At 42.1% G+C, this 13,097-nt stretch overlaps 1 protein-coding gene and 1 pseudogene across 6 annotated transcripts in view; one reads left to right on the forward strand and one right to left on the reverse strand.

Annotated features, from left to right (window-relative positions):
* Window positions 1-13,097, reverse strand: part of FANCD2 (FA complementation group D2) — a 134,934-nt gene that overhangs the window by 44,842 nt on the left and 76,995 nt on the right. The window lies entirely within an intron of this gene.
* On the forward strand, window positions 4,026-6,605 carry LOC143646337 (natural resistance-associated macrophage protein 2-like; annotated as a pseudogene).

The following is a 13,097-nucleotide window of genomic DNA, read 5'->3' on the forward strand; positions in this document are numbered from 1 at the left end:
TCTTTTTTATCTCTGTTGTGGCTTTGGGCGCTTTCTGTATCGTTTCTATTCCCCTAGTAGGTGTCCTGGAGAAGAAACTAAGATCCGTGCGTCTTACTAAGCCGCCATCTTCCAGGAAGTCTCCCCCTTCTGAAAATTTGATTAATGGTTTATAATATGTCCCAGACATTCCTCTGAAGAATGCACTTCTACATTGTTGCTTTCCAAAGTGCTTACTTAGATCCAAGGGTTCAATTCCATAACTGCACCAGGCTAGCGTCTCCTTCACCCTCTGTTACCTCCTTCCCCCTCCATCAGCTGCCCTCTTGTCAAGAATGTTTTTGGTAGCTGTAAACAACATTGTAGAAAATTAGGATGATGTATCAGATCATTTATTTCTCCCCTCTTCAGCATCACAAGTCTTTAGAGCAACTGACACTGGGGCTGTGATGTTGAGGCTGGGCACAATAATTTCTAAAATTCTAAAACTCAGGCACTTAGGAATCTACCATGGTATTGGGTCTTGAGCAGAAGGTGCCAGATGGAATCAGGGGAACAGATTATCAGTCTGTGATGTGCTCCTCTTCTCTGTCAGAAGGTTGCCAGGTACAAGCACCACAAGACACACAGTTCTTTACTGCAAGCCTTAGAAGACAAAGGGTTACTGCTTGATGGTTTCCCTGCAGCTTCAGTTTAGCCTGAACCATGGCAGGATTTTGCAACTTGCACATTTTTTTAGAAGCCTGACAAGACAAAATGTCCTAAGAAGTCCTTGAATGATGCTTCTGGAAACCCGGGGACACTAACAATCTTGGTGCCACCAACCCTACCTACAGTAACTCCTTTCTTCCACAATCCATGGGGCCCACAGAGGAGCCCTTCACCACCTATTTTTATGAGAAAATTCCTATTCTTGAGGAAAACTATTTTTGTTTTAGCTTTCATAAACTCGGGGCTTTCACGGGACCAAGCTTTCTTGAGCATCACTTATCTGGTTCCAGGAAACATCAAATCTGATTTGCAGTCTGTAGCAGTGGCTGGCTATTTTTTTTTTTTTAACTTTTTATTGTATAGTATAATACATATGCAAAGCAAAGAGATAAAAAAGCAATAGTTTTCAAAGCACTCTTCAACAAGTAGTTACAGGACAGATCCCAGAGTTTGTCATGGCGTACCATATCATCCTCTCAGATTTTTCCTTCTAGCTGCTCCAGAATATAGGAGTCTAGAAGGCTTAAATGTTTTTTATCATCACAATCAACTTTTTTTCTTTCTTTTTATGTGTGAAAAATAATATATATACAAAAAAGCAGTAAATTTCAAAGCACAGCACCACAATTAGTTGCAGAACATATTTCAGAAATTGACATGGGTTACAATTCCACAATTTTAGGTTTTTACTTCTAGCCACTCTAAGATACTGGAGACTAAAAAATATATCAATTTAATGATATCTTTCATATTCATTTGTTAAATCCCATCTTCTATGTATAACTCCACCATTACATTTCATCTTTCTGTCCCACTCTTTAGGGGTATTTGGGCTATGGCCATTCTAAATTTTTCATATTGGAAGGGTCCGTCACTAATATGGCATAGGGAGATGGAATTATCTGATGTTCTGGAGAGGGTGGGTCCTCTAGGTTTCAGGATTTATCTGGTCCAGGGACCCACCTGGAGGTTGTAGGTTTCTGGAAAGTTACTCTAGTACATGGAACCCTTGTGGAATCTTATATATTACCCTAGTGTTCTTTAGGATTGGCTAGAATGGTCCTGGTTGGGGTTTGGCAGGTTATGATAGTGTGTTAGTTAGATTCAGTTGTCAACTTGGCCAGGTGAGCATACCTAATCTTGTTGCTGCGGACATAAGCCAACGGTACATGAACCTCATCTGTTGCCAATTACATCTGCAGTCGGCTAAGAGGCGTGTCTGCTGCAATGAGTGACGTTTGACTTAATTGGCTGGTGCTTAAATGAGAGATCGCAACATAGCACAGCCTAGCAGCTTGGCATTCCTCATCTCAGCACTTGCAGCTCAGCCCGTGCCCTTGGAGATGGAGAAAGAAATCACCCCGGGGAAAGTTGTTGGAACCCAGGGGCCTGGAGAGAAGACCAGCAGAGACCATCCTGTGCCTTCCACGTAAGAAAGAACCTCAGTGGAAAGTTAGCTGCCTTTCCTCTGAAGAACCAAAAAAATATATCCCCTGTTTTAAAAGCCAATCCGTCTCTGGTGTGTTGCATTCTGGCAGCTAGCAAACTAGAACAGATTTGGTACCAGGAGTGGGGTGCTGTTGCGGTTTGCAAATGCCAGATATGTTTGAACGGTGTTTTGGATGGCTAAGGGGAAGACTTTGGAGGAACTGTGAAGAGACTGATGGAGAAGTCCTGGAGGGCTTGAAGAGACTGTTGGTGTAAATGAAACCACCGCCAATCTTGACAAAGGAGGACACAAAAGGGAGAGATTGGAGCTTGCAGAGTGAGAACCGTGGAAGTTCGGGTCTGAAGCCAAGAAACCTCGGCCAGGAGAGTGGACCCACCTGTATGTGTGGAGAGGGTGAGTTTACCCTGAAGGGCGAGGATGAGTCTCCCCTCTCATTGCAGTGGAATAGTTGTGCAGCCTCGGGCCTTGGAAAAGGCGTAGCACGCTCCTTGGGGGCTGGGAGAGCCTGGCTGCCACCATGTGGAGGGGTTGAGCGTATGCCCCAGAAATGGCAGAGAGCCCAGGGGTGGCCCTGATGCCTGGAGAGAGTGGAGCCCAGAGGTGGTCTCCTCGATGTTCCCCAAGGTTGATTTGGAAAGAGGCCGGCCACTGCATAGGCCCTTGGAAGGGGTGGGACTGCCGCTTTCTGCAGCCAAAGGATAAATGACTTTCAGACTTGGAAATCCAATGGTGTTTGCCTGCAGATCTTCCTTCCAATTTCTCCCTATGGAAATGACAATCTATATCCTGTGAATATCCTCCTTTGCATCTTGGCACTAAACAACTTGTTTTGAGATTCACAGGTCCACAGCAAGAACAGAATTTTTTGCATCTGTTTAAGGTGATGCTTGAAGTTGCCAAGTTGACAAGGGGTGGACATGTGTTAGTTAGATTCAGTTGTCAACTTGGCCAGGTGAGCATACCTAATCTTGTTGCTGCGGACATAAGCCAACGGTACATGAACCTCATCTGTTGCCAATTACATCTGCAGTCGGCTAAGAGGCGTGTCTGCTGCAATGAGTGACGTTTGACTTAATTGGCTGGTGCTTAAATGAGAGATCGCAACATAGCACAGCCTAGCAGCTTGGCATTCCTCATCTCAGCACTTGCAGCTCAGCCCGGGCCCTTGGAGATGGAGAAAGAAATCACCCCGAGGAAAGTTGTTGGAACCCAGGGGCCTGGAGAGAAGACCAGCAGAGACCATCCTGTGCCTTCCACGTAAGAAAGAACCTCAGTGGAAAGTTAGCTGCCTTTCCTCTGAAGAACCAACAAAATAAATCCCCTTTTATTAAAAGCTAATCCGTCTCTGCTGTGTTGCATTCTGGCAGCTAGCAAACTAGAACAGATAGGTAGCAAGGACTAACTGAATCTTGCATTAAGAGCAACCTCCAGATTAGCCTCTGGACTCTATATGAAGTCTCTCTGTCACTGCTAATTTATTAGTTACACTTCTTTTCCCTCTTTTGGTCAGGATGGAATTGTTAATTCCACGGTACCAGGGCTGGATTCATCCCTGGAAGTCATCTCCCACGTCACCAGGGAGACTTTCACTCCTAGATGTCATGTGCCACGTAGCGGGGAGGGCAATGATTTTACTTGCAGAGTTGGGCCTCACTTGAGGAACAAAAGAGGGCAATGATTTCACTTGCAGAGAGTGAGGCCTCATTTGAGCAACAAAAGAGGTCCTCCAAAAGTAACTCTTAGGCATGCCTATAGGTAGTCTAAGCTTTTCTGCTACCTACACATGCTTCACATGAGTAAGCCTCAGGATCGGAGAGATGGCCTATTGATTTGGGTGTCCCTAAAGTTTGACACAGTGTCATGGGATTTAGGTTTAATAACCTAAATGGGTAAGCTTTAATAGTTTCATATACTCTCCAAGGAAGCGACAGATCCTTCCTGCCCTGGTTTAATAACCTAAATGGGTAAGCTTTAATAGCTCCATATACTCTCCCATCCCTCAAAGGACTTTGCCAGTACTTTTTTTTTTTTTTAACATGGGCAAGCACCAGGAATTGAACCCGGGTCTCGGCTTGACAGTTAGAACTCTGCCTCTGAGCCACTGTGACCCGCCTGCAAGTGCTTTTTGATTATCTGCTTAATATACTCTAGGATGTGCCCAGGCATTACAATAATCTATACAGGACTAAAGGACCTCTTTCTTATTCTGGACTCCCTGTGTTTCAAATGTTCAAATGAGCTCTACAGATAGGTTGAGTTAGATTATGTGCTACAGAAAATTTCAGTTCCAGACAAAATAAACCTTTCTTCCTTTGGTCTCAAAGAGTATGTGTGGTTCTAAAACACAGACACTGTCTTCCTTACCCCTGTGTTCTGAATTATTTTAACCCCAACCTGATCGGCTTCATTCTTATTTCTAAATATTAGGTTACATATATAAAACAGCAGTGGCTGGAGTTAAGTTGCTCTGGGTTCTTCTGCTGGCCACCCTCATGGGACTCCTGCTCCTACGTCTTACAGCTATACTGGGAGTGGTCATTAGGCTGTACCTTGCTGAAGTGTGTCACTAACAGTATTCTAAGGTCCCACAAATTATACTATGGCTGATGATGGAGTTAGCTCTCATTGGCTTGGATATGTAATAAATCATTGGCTCACCCATTGCCATCAATCTCCTGTCTATGGGAAGTGTTCCTCTAACGGGTGTAGTTCTCATCACCATTGCAGATACCTTTATATTTCTCTTTTTAGGCAAATATGGCTTATGGAAGCTGGAAGGATTTTTTGGATTTCTCATCACCATACACATCTGGATATGAGTATGTTATACTGAAACGTGACCAAAGCCAGGTGCTCAATGGTGTATTCATGCCATCTTGTTTGGATTGTTATACTCCACAGATCAAGCAGGCTGTGGGCATCGTGGGAACTGTCATCATGTCACATCGCATATATTCACATTCTGCCTTAGACAAGTTTAACTGGACCAATAAGCAGGGAGTTCAAGAAGCCAATAAGTACTTTTTCATTGAATCCTGCATTGATTGTTTCCTTAATCATCAAAATCTGCTGTCTGTCTTTGCCGAGACATTTTTTGAGAAAACCAACGAGAGAGTGGTTGCAGTCTGTAGAAACAGTAGCAGTCCCTATAACCACCTCTTCCTGACAATAACTTAATACTAACTGTTATCTACAAAGGGGGTTGTGCTGGTTTGAAATGATGTATGTACCCTAGAAAAGCCGTGTTTTAATCCTAATCCCATTTTGTAAAGGCAGCCACTTCTTCTAATCCCTACTCAGCATTTTATGTTTGAAACTGTAATTAGATTATCTCCCTGGAGATGTTATTTAACCGAGTGGTTGTTAAGCTGGATTAGGTGGAGGCGTGTCTCCACCCATTTGGGTGGGTCTTGATTAGTTTCTGGAGTCCTATAAAAGAGGAAACGTGTTGGAGAATGAAGGAGATTCAGAGAGAGCAGAGAAGAACAACATAGCCATGAGAAGCAAAGAGCCCACAAGCCAGCGACCTTTGGAGATGAAGGAAAACGCATCCCGGGGAACTTCATGAAACAGGAAGCCAGGAGAGAAAGCTAGCAGATGACACCTTGCTTGCCATGTGCCCTTCCAGCCGAGAGAGAAACTGTGACTGTGTTCACCATATGCCTTCTCACTTCAAAGAGAAACCCTGAACTTCATCGGCCTTCTTGAATCAAGGTATCTTTCCCTGGGTGGATGCCTTTGATTGGACATTTCTATAGACTTGTTATAATCGGGACATCATCTCGGCCTTAGAACTGTAAACTAGCAACTTATTAAATTCCCCTTTTTCAAAGCCATTCCGTTTCTGGTATATTTCATTCCAGCAGCTAGCAAACTACAACAGGGGTATTGTGCTAGGATGTTACTTTGGACCTGCAGTAGTCTACATATAGGCAGTGGGGATCCTGGCTGTAGGACAGAGCTCCACCATGACAGGAACCTATTCTGGCCACTTTGTCATGGAGGAATTCCTGAATCTAAAATGGTCATGCTTTGTCCGAGTGATTCTGACCCGCTCTATTGCCATCATCCCCACTCTGCTTGTTGTTGTCTTCCAAAACATAGAACATCTGTTGAGGATGAACGACTTCCTAAATGTGCTGCAGAGCTTATAGCTTCCCTTTGCTCTCATACCTATCCTCTTATTTACCAGCTTGCAGCCAGCAATGAGTGACTTTGCCAATGGAACAGGCTGGAGGACTGCAGGCGGGATCTGGTCCTTTTCATCTATTCCATCAATATGTACTTTGTAATGGTTTATATCCAGGAACTAGAGCATGTGGTGTTGTATGTGGTGGTGGCTGTGGTCAGCATGGCTTATTTGAATTTTGTTTTTCTACCTGGGTTGGCAACGTTTAATTGCAATGGGCATGTCTTTCCTGGACTGTGGACACACAGTAAGCATCTCTCAAGTCTTGTCATCTGAAGAAGCCACCATGGCTACACTAAGTAAACACTGGATCATTCTGTCCTCTGCAGGCAGCCATGAGAGCTAGTGTGTTTCTGTGGTTTACTATGTGAACACAGCCAAAAGTATGTGCTGTTGCATAGAATGCATTTTAGAACTCAACTGTTTGTTGGGCAAGACTTTGTTTTTCATATATGTTTGAAAATGGAATGTTTTCTTCTTGACATTCTGACCTGGGAACTGGATTAGGGAGGACCTTTAGAAAGCCAACATTTGCTTCTATCATCTCAACACTAAATCCTTAAGTAATTGTCCAAGGGCCAGATTATTTTATTCTTTTGAGAGAGAATCCTTTATGCATGATTTTCACCCAACCTGTATATTAATAAAAACATCGGATTTGGAAATTCCAATAGATTTTTTTATAATAGAAACCACAGAATGAGTATGCAAATTTTATCAAACATAATGGATTTTAAAAGGTTGAGAAATACTTTTCCTATGCATACCCTTTTATTTTAATGATAAAAAATGATATTTCAACTAGAATATAAAATTAGGAGACATACTTCTATCAGGTAGTTAATTTTTCAGTAGAAATTAACTGAAGTGAGAAAGCATAAAGAAGGAAGAACTCGGACAAATGGCAAACCTCACCTGTAGGTAGTGGTTACTAATCACCTCAGAGATTAAAAGCTTATCAGGATTTCCTTGGAGTTCTTATTTTAATAGCCTTCATCTTAGCATGCACATATGCATGAATGCACATATGGTTGAAAACCTTCACCTTTCTCCTCTCATGAAACTTTGGGGGAAGGGGAAAGGTTAGGAAGAAAAGGATGAAAGGAGAAGAACCATCTATTTATTCCTAAAAGCCGCCTCTTACCAGAATCATCATGTTTCTCTGAAGCATAATTATACTTTGCTTCTGGTTCAGCATGATTTGCAAGGCAGTCTCAGGAGCCATGGACCTAGCCACTGCAAAGCACTCTTTCTCTCAGAAAGTCAATTAATGTCACTGTGATTGCAAAGTTCTCAGCAATGTTGAACTGGCCACTTCTCCAGCTATTTCCTCAGAGGGAAAGATTTTTGAGACCAGATGGTGGAGCTCTGGAGTCAGGGGAAATGAGTGTCTTCACCGTGAAGCTGCTGCTCTTACTTCAGCCACTTCTGACATTTTTACATATGGAGCCTGAGACTATGTGATTATCTAAAATCAAATCATGTTTGTCTGGCAGAGATAGACAATCAAAAAAAAGTCTCTTATAGCCAATCACTGGTGAGTATAATCATGGGAATGGCACTGAGGGAATTCTCATTTTTGGAGCATTCCTTTTGGAATCCTGGTTGATTTATGTTCTCTGTTCATCTGAGTCACTGAAGCATTACTGTGGATATTTGTGGATATTTTGTACACAGTGAAAAGTTGTCTTTCATAAGGAAAACCACTGTTTCACTGACCACACCTTTCTCTTAACCTTTTAATAATACAGCACAGGATCATGAATGATGATTCCTCTAATCATTCCCCCTCATATCCACCCCCATCCCCCTACTGTTGTAGCAAGCAGGACCCCCTTTCTCGTTCTTATTCAGCTGCCTTCTCTGTAGAAAACCCAGTGTACCTCAGTCTGGACCAGCTGGAATGGCTGTGAGACCCCCCCAGAACGGTGAGTTCCCCAAGATGCAGTGGCCAGTGCCCCTCCCCCACAGGCTGCTTCCCAGAGGGGAAAGGAAAGAGACTTCACCAGCAGCAGGGGCTGGGCCCAACCAAACACCAATTGTGGCATTAATTAACAAATTGTAACTACTAAAAATAGGCCCCCAGCTCAGGTGAACCTGGACAAGGCAGAGGTCACTCATTTTTGCCCCGGTGCCAAGGGGGCAGGGCTGACAGAAAAAGAAAAAAAAAAAAAGAAGGAAACAGAGGTTTTTGTGGCTGTGTTTCTGCAAAGGCTTGACTGCCTTTGGATACATAGCAGGGCTTCTCAGGCTGCAACTGTCCCACGCATAGGCAGAAACAAACTCGTTTGAGGGCTTGTCTGGAGCCTTTGCCTTCCCCAGGGGAGGGGTGAAGCCCAACACAGGTGGAATCCCTCCCTCAAGGAATTCAGATACCAGCGTTTGGAAATTTGAAGCCATTAAAACCAGCCTACAACCTCTCCTCTGTCTCCACCATGCCCCAGCAGGGAGAGTCTGCCAAAGTTAAAGGTACCACATCATCTTATGCTGGTGGGACCTGCAGGCAGACAAGCACCACATACTGGGCAGGATAAGAAAAACAGAGTCCAGAGACTTCACAGGAAAGTCTTTCAATCTGCTGGGTCTCACCCTCAGGGAAAACTGACATAGGTGACTTTTTCCTCCTGATAGGAGGCCAGTTTGGTCTGGGAAAATCCAGCTGGGGTCTATAATACCTAAGTAAACCCTCCTAAGGGGTGGGGGTGGGGGTGTCCGGGAAGGCACCATACAACCAGGGCAAGAAACAAGAAAATAAGAACTGAAAAATTCTCCTCTGTTAAACAAAACCTAAACTAGAGGTCCAGATAAAGCTGAACTGAATGTCAAAGATCAGATAGACAACAAACTCATCCAGCAAGAAAACCCTAGGTAAAAGAAGTGAAAGCAATCTACAGAATAAACTAATTAAGGTAATTAAATGCCTAGATGCCAGCAAAAAATAACAAATCACACTAGGAAAATTGACGATATGGCCCAATCAAAGGAACAAACCAACAGTTCAAATGAGATATAGGAGCTGAAACAATTAATTCAGAATATACGAACAGACATGGAAAACCTCATCAAAAATCGAATCAAATTGTGGGGCGGGCCGCGGTGGCTCAGCGGGCAAAGTGCTTGCCTGCTATGCCGGAGGACCTCGGTTCGATTCCCGGCCCCAGCCCATGTAACAAAAACGGAGAAACAGAATACAATAAAACAAGAAAATGTTTAAAAATGTTTCCCTTTCTTCCTTCCTTCCTTCCTTCTATCCTTCCTTCCTTCTCTCTGTCTTTCCTTTAAAAAAAAAAAAAAAAAATCGAATCAAATTGAGGGAGGATATAAAGGCAAGGAATGAACAAAAAGATGAAATCGAAAGTCTGATGTGCTGGTTTGAAGGGAAGTATGCCCCCTAAGAAAAGCCATGTTTTAATATGGATCCCATTTCTTAAAGGTAGAATAGTCTCTATTCAATGCTGTGTATTTGGGACTGTGATAGGATCATCTCCCTGGTTGATGAGATTTAGTTAAGAACGGTTGTTAAACTGGATAAGGGGATGACATGTCTCCACCCATCTGAGTGGGTCTTGATTAGTTTCTGAAGTCCTATAAAAGAGGAAACATTTTGGAGAATGAGAGACTCAGAGAGGGCAGAGAATGCTGCAACACTACAAAGCAGAGAGTCCACCAGCCAGCGACCTTTGGAGATGAAGAAGGGAAATGCCTCCCGGGGAGCTTCATGAAACCAGAAGCCAGGAGAGTAAGCTAACAGATGACGCCGTGTCTGTCATGTGCCCTTCCAGCCAAGAGAGAAGCCCTGACTGCGTTCACCATGTGCCTTTCCAGATGAGAGAGAAACCCTGAACTTCATCGGCCTTCTTGAACCAAGGTATCTTTCCCCAGATGCCTTTGATTGGACATTTCTATAGACTTGTTTTAATTGGGACATTTTCTCGGCCTTAGATCTGTAAACTAGCAACTCATTAAATTTCCCCTTTTAAAAGCCATTCCGTTTCTGGTATATTGCATTCCGGCAGCTAGCAAACTAGAACATCTGAAAAAACAAATCAGAACTTATGGGAATGAAAGGCATGGTAGAAGAGATAAAAAAAAAATGGAAACCTACAATGGTAGATTTCGAGAGACAGAACATAGGATTAGTGAACGGGAGGATGGAACATCTGAAATCCAGCAAGAAAAGATAGGGGAAAAAATGGAAAAATATGAGCATGGAGTACATCTCCTAGTCAAAATATAAATTTTGGTCTCTCTTACCAGTGAAATATTCCAAGTTTGAGAAATGAAACACAATATGAAGCACATGAATATACATGTTGTGGGTGTCCCAGAAGGAGAAGAGAACGGAAAAGAAGGAGAAAAACTAATGGAGGAAATTATCACTGAAAATTTTCCAACTCTTATGAAAGACTTAAAATTACAGATCCAAGGAGTGCAGCATACCCCAAAGAGAACAGATCCAAATAAACGTACTCCAAGACATTCACTAATCAAAATGTGAGAATCTTAAAAGCAGCAAGAGAAAAGCAACCCACCACGTACAAGGGAAGCCCAATAAGACTATGCATAGATCTCTTAGCAGAAACCATGGAGGCGAGAAGACAGTGGGATGATATAAATTATTAAAAGAGAAAAACTGCCAACCAAGAATTCTATATCCAGCAAATTGTACTTCAAAAATGAGGGAGAAATTAAAACATTTTCAGACAAAAAAATCACTGAGAGAATTTGTGACCAAGAGACCAGCTCTTGCAAGAAATACTAAAGGGAGCACTAGAGACAGATACAAAGACAGAAGAGAGAGGAGTGTATAAGAGTGTAAAAAGGAAGACTATGAGTAAAGGTAAAAAGAAGGAAAATCAAATATGACATAAAAATCCAGAAGGCAAAATAGTGGAAGAAAGTACTACCTGTACAGTAATAACACTAAATGTTAATGGATTAAACTCCCCAATCAAAAGACATAGATTGGCAGAATGGATTAAAAAAACAGGACCCATCTATAAGCTGTCTCTACTCAAAGGACATGAGGGCAAGGACACAAACGGACATTTGCAAACAAATGTTTATAGCACCATTATTTACAATCACCAAGAGATGGAAACAGCCAAAATGTCCATCAACAGATGGTTGGCTAAACAAACTGTGACATATACATACGATGGAATATTATGCAGCTGTAAGACAGAATAAAGTTATGAAGTATGTAACAACATGGATGGACCTTAAGGACGTTATGCTGTGTGTGATTAGCAAAAAACAAAAGGACAAATACTGTATGGTCTCATTGATATGAAATGACATTAGTGAATAAACTTGGAATATTTCACTGGTAAGAGAGACCATCAGGAGATAGAAATAGGGTAAGATATTGGGTAACTGGAGCTGAAGGGATACAGATTGAACAACAGGACTGAATATAAAAACTCAGAAGTGGGCAGCACAATACTACCTAACTGTAATACAATTATGTTAAAACAGTGAATGAAGCTGAGTGTGAGAATGACAGAGGGAGGAGGGCTGGGGGCATAAATGAAACCACAAAGAAAAGTAGACGATGAAGACTGAGATGGTATAATCTAGGAATGCCTAGAGTATATAATGATAGTGTACAAATTTAAAAAATGTTTGTGCATGAGGAAGAACAAAGGAATGTCATTACTGCAGGGTGCTGAAAATAGATGGTAATTAATATTTTAAAATTTCAACTTATGTGTGAGACTAAATCAAAAAATACTCATTTGGTACAAAATTTATATTTTGACTAGGAGATGTACTAGTCAATATAACTTATGTAGATAGTTGGTTGAACAACATAAGTACATGGAACCTTGGTTAGGACTGAGATTTTGTTGGTTTGTCCAGAGTAATGCCCAATGAATCCCAGAGTGATTTGATCAGTGAGTGGAAAGTATTTGCAAAGTCCCCTTCGGGGAATGGTGAGAACGGGGAGAAATTCAACTTCCCCAAATGAATTCTTGATATTCTCACAAGCAGCGTGGATAACCAAAGCTATAGGCTGAGCCCCCAGTCTTGGGGTTTGTTCATATGAAACTTAACCCCACAAAGGATAGGTCAAGCCTACTTAAAATTAGGCCTAAGAGTCACCCCCAGGAGAACCTCTTTTGTTGCTCAGATATGGCCTCTCTCTCCAGCCAACACAACAAACAAACTCACCACCCTCCCCCTGTCTGCATGGGACATGACTCCCAAGGGTGTGGACCTTCCTAGCAATGTGGGACAGAAATCCCAGAATGAGTTGAGATTCATCATCAAGGGGTTGAGGAAAACTCTAGAATGAGCTCAGACCCAGCATCAAGGGATTGGGGAAACCTTCTAGATGAAAAGGAGGAAGAGTGAAATGAGACAAAGTGTCAATGGCTGAGAGAGTCCAAACAGAGTCGAGAGGTTATCCTGGAGGTTATTCTTACGCATTAAGTAGATATCACCTTGTTAGTCAAGATGTAGTGGAGAGGCTGGAGGGAACTGCCTGAAAATGTAGAGCTGTGTTCCAGTAGCCATGTTTCTTGATGATGATTGTATAATGATATAGTTTTCACAATGTGACTGTGTGATTGTGAAAACCTTGTGTCTGATGCTCTTTTTATCTACTTTGTCAACAAACGAGTAGAACATATGGAATAAAAATAAATAATAGGGGTTTTTTTATTTAACAATGTTAAATAAAATAAATGTTAAAATAAATTTAGTTTGAAATGCTAGTAATCAATTAAAGGGAGGGGTAAGGTGTATGGTATGTAAAATTTTTTT

This window comes from Tamandua tetradactyla, chromosome 9 (assembly GCF_023851605.1).
Source record: "Tamandua tetradactyla isolate mTamTet1 chromosome 9, mTamTet1.pri, whole genome shotgun sequence".
In the NCBI taxonomy this organism is placed as follows: Eukaryota; Metazoa; Chordata; class Mammalia; order Pilosa; family Myrmecophagidae; genus Tamandua; species Tamandua tetradactyla.